This window comes from Cetorhinus maximus, unplaced genomic scaffold, assembly GCF_964194155.1.
Source record: "Cetorhinus maximus unplaced genomic scaffold, sCetMax3.hap1.1 HAP1_SCAFFOLD_140, whole genome shotgun sequence".
NCBI classification, from domain to species: domain Eukaryota; kingdom Metazoa; phylum Chordata; class Chondrichthyes; order Lamniformes; family Cetorhinidae; genus Cetorhinus; species Cetorhinus maximus.
This window is the reverse complement of record NW_027596136.1, coordinates 264,956-274,647: the sequence shown is the minus strand read 5'-3', so window position 1 is coordinate 274,647 and position 9,692 is coordinate 264,956. Positions and strand designations below refer to the sequence as shown.

General features: G+C 45.8%; 1 non-coding gene across 1 annotated transcript; it reads left to right on the top strand.

The window, feature by feature from the left end:
* Positions 1–7,611: 7,611 nt before the first annotated feature.
* trnai-uau (transfer RNA isoleucine (anticodon UAU)) lies at positions 7,612–7,706 on the top strand. Its single transcript has 2 exons — positions 7,612–7,649; positions 7,671–7,706. It is a non-coding gene; the product is annotated as a tRNA-Ile (tRNA).
* The last annotated feature ends 1,986 nt before the right edge of the window (positions 7,707–9,692 follow it).

The window sequence follows — 9,692 nt, the reverse complement described above, 5'->3', positions numbered from 1 at the left end:
CCCTCAGGATCTTATATGTTTCAATAAGACCACCTGTCATTCTTCTAAACTCCAATGGGTATGGCCCCAACCTGTTCAGCCTTTCCTCACAAGACAAACCCCTCATCCCAGGAACGTTACTTGCCAATTATTAGCCGAAGCCTGAATGTTATCTCAGTCTTGTCTCAGTGTTGGAATCAGCACAAGGGGCTGAATGGCCTCATCAAAATTTAAATCTGAAGTGGTTATGTTTGTCCACGTGGGTCGAACTGGGTTATACATGCTGTGGCTCCAACTTACAACTTCCGTATAGCTTCACTTCTGTGTAAGCAACACACGCTCGCCAGTTACATCACTGGAGCACATTGATTTGGTGAATGGTTACACCACAGAAGGAGGCCATTCAGCCCATCACGTCCCTGTCCACTCAGCATAAGCATCTCATCTAGTCTTACTGCCCTGCCTTGTCGCAATTCTTTGCAATTTCCATTTCTTCAGATAATTTTCCGATACCCTTTTGAAAGCCACGGTTGAACCCGCCTTCACCGCACTCTCAGGCCATGTTTTCCAACTTCCGACTGCAAAATAACATTTTTCCTCAAGATGTCATTGCTTTGTTTTCCAATCAAATTAAATATGTACCCTCTGGTTCTCAATTTGCAATTCACTTTATTATTCTCACACCTAATCTCTTTCAGGTACATTGCTCATTTGTTAAAAACATATATATAATTGGGTAATAACAAGAAAAGAAAGAAAATTACTCTATCACAAATATCTAACTTTAATTAAATATCTATTAAAAACTATTCCAATGCATTCCAAGAGAAGGGCTCAATCGAGTTCTGGATCTGATATCCTGCATCTGAGGGATTGTAGACTTTTCCCTGCATGCACCCAGCAATAATACTGAGACAAAGAGTGATTCTCCATCCTTCCACCAATGGGAACAGTTTCTCCCTATCTACTTTGTCCAGACCCCTTATGATTTTGAATCTTTCTATCAAACCTCCTCTCAACCTTCTCTTCTCCAAGGAGAACAGCCCCACCTTCTCCAAAACAAAACAGAAATACCTGGAAAAACTCAGCAGGTTTTAAACTAAAGTTAAACTTTGCTCTTCTCCGCCGATGCTGCCAGACCTGCTGAGTTTTTCCAGGTATTTCTGTTTTTGTTTTGGATTTCCAGCATCCGCAGTTTTTTTGTTTTTACCACCTTCTCCAATCTATCCTTTCTGACTTGGAAATATATTGGCTATTCCTTCACTGTCGCTGGGTCAAAATCCTGGAACTCCCTCCCTAACAGCGCTATGGGTGTACCTACACCACGTGGACTGCAGCGGCTCAAGAAGGCAGCTCACCACCACCTTCTCAAGGGCAACTAGGGATGGGCAATAAATGCTGGTCCAGCCAGTGAAGCCCACATCCCATGCATGAAGAAAAAAAATATATAACTAAAGTTCCTCATCCCTGGAACCATTTTAATGAATCTTTTCTGCACCCTCTCTAATGTCTTCACATGTACATATACAGGCAGAGAGATTAAGCAAAATGAACAGAGCATCAGCTCTGGAGTGAAGAAATAATTAATGGACAACAGATAGTGGGGGTAAAATCTAAGTAACTATTGCAAGTTCTTATAACTGATATGATATATCAATAACCTAGACCTTGGTGTATAGGGCATAATTCAAAACTTGCGGACGATGCAAAACTTGCAAGTATTATGAACCACGAGGAGGATGGTATAGAACTTCAAAAAGATATAGAAAGGTTGGTGGAATGGGCGGACAAGTGGCAGATGAAAATGAATACAAAGAAGTGTGAAGTGATTCATCTTGGTAGGAAGAACACGGAGAGACAATATAAAATAAAGGGTGCATTTCCAGAGGGGTGGCAGGGGTAGAGGGACCTGTGTGTATCAATGCATAGATGATTAAAGGTGGCAGGATGGGTTGAGAGCCTGGTTAATAAAGCATATGACATCCTGGGCTTTATAGACAAGGGCACAGAGTAAGGAAGATATGTTCAATCTATATAGCACACAGGTTTGGTCCCCACTGGAGTATTGCATCCAGTTCTGGGCACCACACTTTAGGAAGGATATGAAGACGTTAGAGAGAGTGCAGAGAGGTTGCACAAGAATGGTTCCAGAGATGAGGAACTTCAGTTAAGTGGGTAGATTGGAGAGGTCAGGGCTTTTCTTCCTGGGAAAGAGAAATTGAGAGGAGATTTGATAGAGATATTCAAGGTCATGAGGGGTCTGGACAGAGTAGGTAGAGAGAAACTGCCCATTGGTGGAAGGATCGAGAATCAGAGGGCATAGATTTAAAAGAATTGGCATAAAAGAAGTAATGGTGACAGGAGGAAAAACTTTTTCAGGCAGCGAGTGGTTAGGACCTGGAATGCACTGCCTGAGAGTGTGGTGGAGGCAGCTTCAATCGAGGTGTTCAAAAGGGGATTGGTTTATTATTTGAAAAGGAAGAATGTGCGGGGCTAGGAGGAAAAGGCGGGGAGTGGGAAGAGGTAAATTGCTCCCTCAGAGGGCAGCACAGACACGATGGGACGAAGGGCCTTCTTCTGTGCTGCAACCATTCTATGATTTTATGATCCTATCCTTACAGTGTGGTGCCCAGAACTGGACACAGTTCTCCAGTTGAGACAAAACCAGTGTTTTATATAGGTTTATCATAACTTCACAGAATCTTTACAGTGCAGAAGGAGGCCATTCGGCCCATCGAGCTGACACTGTCTTGCTGAAAGAGCATTCTACCTAGTCCCCTGCCTTATCCCTGTAACCTTGCACATTCTCTCTTTTCAGGGAGCAATCCAATTCCCTTTTGAATACCTCGATCGAACCTGCCTCCACCACCCTTTCAGAAAGTTTGTTCCAGACTCCAACCACCCTCTGGGTGAAAAAATTTTTCCTCACATCACATGTACTCCTTTTGCCAATTATTTTGAATCTGTGCCCTCTAGTTCTTGATGCTCTCTTGGGTGGGAACAGTTTCTCATTATTTACCCTGTCCATATCCCTCAGGATCTTGAATACCTCCATCAAGTCTCCTCTCAGCCTTCTTTTCTCCGAGGAAAACAGTCCCAACCTCTCCAATCTATCCTCATAACTACAGTTGTTTATCCCTGGAATCATTCTTGTGAATGTCCTCTGTACTCTCTCCAATGCCTTCACATCCATCCTCAAATATGGCACTCAGAACTGGATGCAGAACTCCAGATGAGGCCTAACCAATGTCTTAAACAAGTTCAACATGACCTCCTTACTCTTGTACTCAATGCCCCTATCAATAAAACCTAAGATACTAGATGCTTTATTAACTGCTCTCTCAACATGCCCTGCCACCTCTAATGACTTATGTACATATACACCGAGGTCCCTCTGTTCCTGCATCTCCGTAAGAGTTTCTCCCTTTATTTGATACTGTCTCTCCACATTTTTCCTGCCAAAATGGATCACCTTACACTTCTCTGCATTGAACTTCATCTGCCACTTGTCTGCCCAATCCACCAACATGTCTATGTCCTTTTGAAGTTCAAGACTATCCCCATCACAGTTGACAATGCTTCCAATCTTCATATGATCCACAAATTTTGAAATCATGCCTTGCACACCACAGTCTAGGTCATTAATATTTATCAGGAAGAGTATGGGTCCCAACACTGATCCCTGGGGAACTCCACTACAAACCTTCCTCCAATCTGAAAAACAACTATTTATCACTACTCTCTGTTTCCTGTCACTCAGTCAATTTCTTATCCAAGTGCCTACTTTCCCTTTTATTCCATGACCTAGAATTTTGCTCACAAGTCTGTTGTGTGGCACTGTATCAAATGCCTTTTGAAAATACATATACACCACATCAACAGCGTTTCCCTTATCAATCTCCTCTGTTACCTCCTCAAAAAACTCCAGCAAGTTAGTTAAAGATAATGAATCCATGCTGGCTCTCGTTAATTACCCTACGCCTAAGTGACTATTGATTTTGTCCCAAATTATAGTTTCCAGAAGTTTCCCTACCACTGAGGTTGAACTGACTGGTCGGTATTTGCCAGCTTTATCCTTGAACACCTTTTTGAACAAAGGTATAACATTTGCAATTCTCCAGTCCTCTGGCACCTCCCCTGTGTCTAAGGAAGACTGGAAGATTATCACCAGTGCCTCTGAAATTTCAACTCTCACTTCCCTCAGTATCCTCAGATGCATCTCATCCGATCCTGGTATCTTACCAATTTTAAGTGATGATAGCTTTTCTAATCAAATAGCTTTTCTAATACCTCCTCCTTCTCAATTGTAAGTTCCTCGAGTGTACCAGTTACCTCCTCTCTCACCTTGGCCTGGATAGCATTTTCTTCCTTTGTAAAGACAGATACAAAGTACTCGTTTAATACCTCCGCTACATCTCCTGCCTCCACATGCAAGTCTCCTCTTTTATCCCTAATTGGCCCTACTCTTTCTTTTACCGCCCTTTTATTATTTACATGCTTATAGAAGACCTTGGGATTCCCTTTTATGTTCATTACCAGGCTCTTTTCATGCTCTCTCCTTGCTTTTCTTATTAGTTTCTTCACTTCCCCTCTGGTCCTTCTATACTCAGCCTGATTCTCCATCGTATTTTCTGTCTGACATCTGTCATACGCGCACTTCTTCCTTTTCATCTTCACCTCTATCTCTCTCGTTGTCCAGGATGTTCTAGATTTATTTGTCCTGCTTTTCCCCTTTAAGGGAATATACCTTGACACTGTCTGCAATACTTTCTCTTTGAGGGTAGCCCATTGTTCAGTCATCGTCTTTTCTGCCAACATTTGATTCCAACTCACTCGACTCAGATACATTCTCATCCCATCGAAGTTGGCTTTCCCCCAATAAATTATCCCTGCTCTGGATTGTTCCTTGTCCTTCTCCAGGGCCAATCTAACCCTTATGATACAATGGTCATTGTCCCCTAAATGCTCTCCCACTGATATTTGATCCACTTGGGCCAACTCATTCCCCAGAAACAGGTCCAACTGTGCCTGTCCTCTCGTTGGACCAGAAACATACCGCTGCAGAAAATGATCTCGAACACACTCCAGGAAAGCTCGCTCCTCTTCTCTCTTTGCACTATTCCTATTCCAGTCGACATTTGGATAATAGAAGTCTCCAATTATAATTACTCTATAATTCATGCACCTCTCTGTAATTTCTTGTTTGTTTCTCTACATCCCTTCTGCTAGTTGGTCTATATACTACACCGATCAATGCTATTGCACCTTTCCCATTCCTTACCTCCAGCCAGAGAGATTCTGTCCTTGACCCCTCTGGAACTTTCTCTTTCTCCAGTACTGTAATACCGTCTTTAATCAAAACCGTCACTCCCCCCACCCGCTTTTCTTCCTTTCCTGTCTCTCCTAAACACCTTGTACCCGGGAATATTTAACACCCAGTCCTGCCCTTCTTTGAGCCGGGTCTCTGTTATAGCAATAATATCAGAATTCCATTTGTCCACCTGTACCTGCAGTTCACCAATCTTATTAACCACACTCTGTGCATTCACATACATGACAATTAATCCTGATTTAGGCTTTTTTACTTTCCCCCTTATTCTGACCCCATCTAATGACTTACTTTTGCCGACTCTAATTCTATCAAACTCTCCAAGTATCCTATTTACCTCGATACTACTCTCTGAAACATCCTTGTTATTAGTTAATGCTACTCTACTTCCCACTGCCAGTTTTTCTCTCTCTCCGCTCTGAATTTCCCCTCAGGTTCCCATTCCCCAACCAATTTAGTTTAAACCCTTCCCATCGGCACTAGCAAACCTTCCCGTGAGCACACTAGTCCCTGTCCTGTTAAGGTGTAACCCGTCCTTCTTGTACAGGCCCCAGGACCGGTCCCAATGCCTCAGAAATCTGGAGCCCTCCCTCCGACTCCATTTCTCCAGCCACACGCTGAACTGCTCAATCTTCCTATTCCTGTGCTCACTAGCACGTGGCACTGGGAGTAATCCTGAGATTACTGCTCTTCAATTTCCTTCCTAACTCCCTAAAATCTGCTTTTAGGATCTCGGCCGTTTTCCCGCCTATGCCATTGGTCCCAACGTGGACCATGACCTCTGGCTGCTCACCCTCCCCCAAAGGAAAATCCTGCAGCTGGTCTGCAACATCCTTGACCCTGGCAGCAGGGAGGCAACGTACTATCCTGGAGCCACGTCTACAGCCACAGAAACACCTGTCTGCTCCCCTAACTATGGAATCCCCCTATCACTATAGCACTTCCACTCTTCCACCTCCCCTCCCGTGCAGCTGAGCCTCCAGTGGTGCCACGATCTTGGCTCTTGCTACGGTCCCTCTGAGGGACCAACTCACTTATCCGAATCCAAAATGGAAAAGCGATTAGAGAGCGAGAGAGCCTCTGGGGATTCCTGCACTACCTGCCTGTTTCTCTTAGATACTCTGGGGGTCCCCCATTCCCTCTCTGCCCGGCTACTTCTTCGCTGCGGAGTGACCACCTCTCTACACGTGGTATCCACATTATTCCCAGACTTGCGGATGCACCACAGTGACTCCGGCCGCCGCTCGAATTCCACAACCCGGAGCTCAAGTTCCTGCAGATGCTGACACTTGCTGCAGATGTCACTGTCGAGGGCACGTTCCTTGCTGTTGTATATGGGCTTTCTTTTCCTTCTGTTCCTGTAGGGCAGGCTCGAGAACCTGGATGGCTCCTTCCTGTTCTTGTGTAGCCGCCTGATGGGCGGAATGGCCTCCTCCTGTTACTATGTAATAGACTTAAGAGGATGAATGGCTTCCTTCATTCCTTGTCTGACAGACTTGAGGGGCTGAATGGTTTTTGTGCCCATATATGATAGGCTCAATGAGCTGAATGACCTCCTCCTCTTCCTGTGTAACAGCCTCAAAGGGAGGCGGCTGACTGGCCTCCTCCTGTTCCTGTGTAACAGGCTTGAGGGGAGCTGAATGGCCACTTCCTGTTCCTGTGTAACACGCTCAAGATGGGCTGAATGGCCTCCTCCTGTTCCTGTGTAACAGGCTCGAGAGGGGCTGAATGGCCTCCTCCCGTTCCTGTGTAACACGCTCAAGAGGGGCTGAATGGCCTCCTCCTGTTCCTGTGTCACAGGCTCGAGAGGGGCTGAATGGCCTCTTCCTGTTCCTGTGTAACAGGCTTGAGGGGAGCTGAATGGCCTCCTCCTGTTCCTGTGTCACAGGCTCCTGGCTCTGGATGGTCACCATCTATCTCTAAGACATTGTGAAGGTCTGTGCCAGGCAGTTTTGTTCCCGGTGAGGATGGGGAGGGGAAAGACATTGGAACTTTCAAGAAAACTGATGGGCATCATAGAATGGTAAACTCTCAGAGCTGCAAGGGTGGGGGATTTTAGTGAGAGGCTGAGTGTTTAAAGTGAAAAGCATTTTGGAGGGGGGGATGGGTGACAGTGTGTGATATAATCTCTGATGCCAGGGCAGGGCTGCTGCTTTATGGGAGAGGGAGAGGGGGAATCGCTTGTTGTGGGTGGGGGGGTCTCTGACACTCACTGCAGGGCTGTAATTACAGAGATACCCGCTCCCAGACAAGGCATTGATCGCCTGAGCCTCACTATGTGTCAGTAATTGTGCATCATTGTGGCTCCAGTGGCGCAATCGGTTAGCGCGCGGTACTTATACAGCAGTGCAGCTAGCGGGCTATGCCGAGGTTGTGAGTTCGAGCCTCACCTGGAGCACAGATTTTACGACCATTTAAACCATTATAAATAGGTTAACATTCTGCAAATTAACGCTACCGGCAGCAACGATCCCAGTCTCTTTCTTATCCCTCCACTACCTATCGCGATGCATTTTGCTGCAATAAAGGCTTTTTAATTACGATATTCAGAATTTGAGATTTGGTGAAGAGAAAAGCCATGAGGGGGGGTCATAGAGTATTTTTTTAGGAAAGAGGCCCTTCAGCCCATCATGTCCATGCAGGTCATCAAGCCCCTATTTACCAGCATTTGGCCCGTAGCCCCTGTATGCTGTGGCGGTCCAAGTGTTCATACTTGTTAAATGTTGTGAGGGTTTTCCCCCCCTTCTACCATCCCCTCAGGCAGTGAGTGCCAGCTAGATACCCACTGGGTGAAAACATTTTCCCCCGAATCTCCTCTAAACCTCCTGCCCCTCACCTTAAATCTATGCCCCCTGATTATTGACACCTCCGCTAAGGGAGAATGTTATCTCCCCTATCTATGTCCCTCATAATTTTGTATCCCTCAATCAGGTCCCCCCCCTCAGCCTTCCCTGCTCTAAGGAAAACCACCCCAGTCTATCCAGTCTCTCTTCATGGCTGAAACGCTCCAGCCCAGGCAGCATCCTGGTGAATCTCCTCTGCACTCTCTCCCGTGCAATCACACCCTTCCGATAGTGTGGTGACCAGAACTGCGCACAGTACTCCAGCTGTGGCCTAACTAACGCTTTATACAGCTCTGGGGTCTGGACAGAGTAGGTAGGGAGAATCTGTTCCCATTGGTGGAAGGATTGAGAACCAGAGGGCACAGATTTAAGGTAACTGGCAAAAGAAGAATGGCAACATGAGGAGAAACCTTTTCACGCAGCGAGTGGTTGGGATCTGGAATGCGCGGCCTGAGAGGGTGGCGGAGTCAGGACCAACCGTGGCTTTCACAAGGGAACTGGATCGTTATCGGGAGAGGAGAAATTTGGAGGGGCTGTGGGGAAAAGGTGGGGTAGTGGGACTAGGTGAGTTGCAGAGAGCCAGCATTGACAAGATGGGCTGAATGGCCTCATTCTGTGCTGTAACTGTTCCATGAACCTGTACTTCCTTTTTTTAAGACACGTACGTTTGAAGGCTTTTTATGCTGAAGCCGGAAAAGAAAATTATGGGGAGGGTAGGCGAAAAAAGCTCGGGGGTGGGGTGGGGGGGGGGAGGTGGAATTGCGATAGAAGAAACAGAGAATTTGATAGGATTTGAGGGAATTTGTAAAGGAAGAGTAAAAAATAGCAGGAGTTAGGGGGTAGAAATATAGAAAGAAAGACAATTATCACAGTGGCTTTCATGTCTGGTACTTTTCTGCAGTCAATGGCATTGTTTTTCTCTGAATTGTAGTTGCTGTTGGAATGTAGGCAGACAATTCACGCACAGCAAGATCCCAAACACCACCCAACAGCACAAACAATAACGTGATAAAGGGCCACATCACCTGTTTTTCAGTGCTGTTGTTTGAGAAAAGGGTGGACAAAAGCAGACGAGGCTAGGAGTGTCGATTGAGAATTTGAGAATCAGCACCTTCAGAAGGAGGAGGCGAGGTGAGTGACAAAAATTGGTGGAGAATGGTGAGTGAACCATAGAAACATTACGGTGCAGAAAGAGGGTGATTGGTAGAAGGATTAAAGGGGACATGAGGAAGAACTTTTTCACCCAGAGGGTGGTGGGGGTCTGGAATTCACGGCCTGAGTTGGTGGTTGAGGCTGAAGCGCTCAATATTTAAAAGGTACCTGGATCTGCACCTGAAGTGCTGTAAGCTGCAAGGCTACGGACCAGGGGCTGGGAAGTGGGGGTAAAAATGAGCAGCAGTTTCTTTTTTTTTGGCTGGCGCAGGTGCGATGGGCTGAATGACCTCTTTCTGCACCGTCACTTTTCTATGGTTCTAAGTTTAAAGGAAGTGCGTTGTACTAATTTTCAGGTCAAAACTCATAAACAACAACTTGCATTTCCA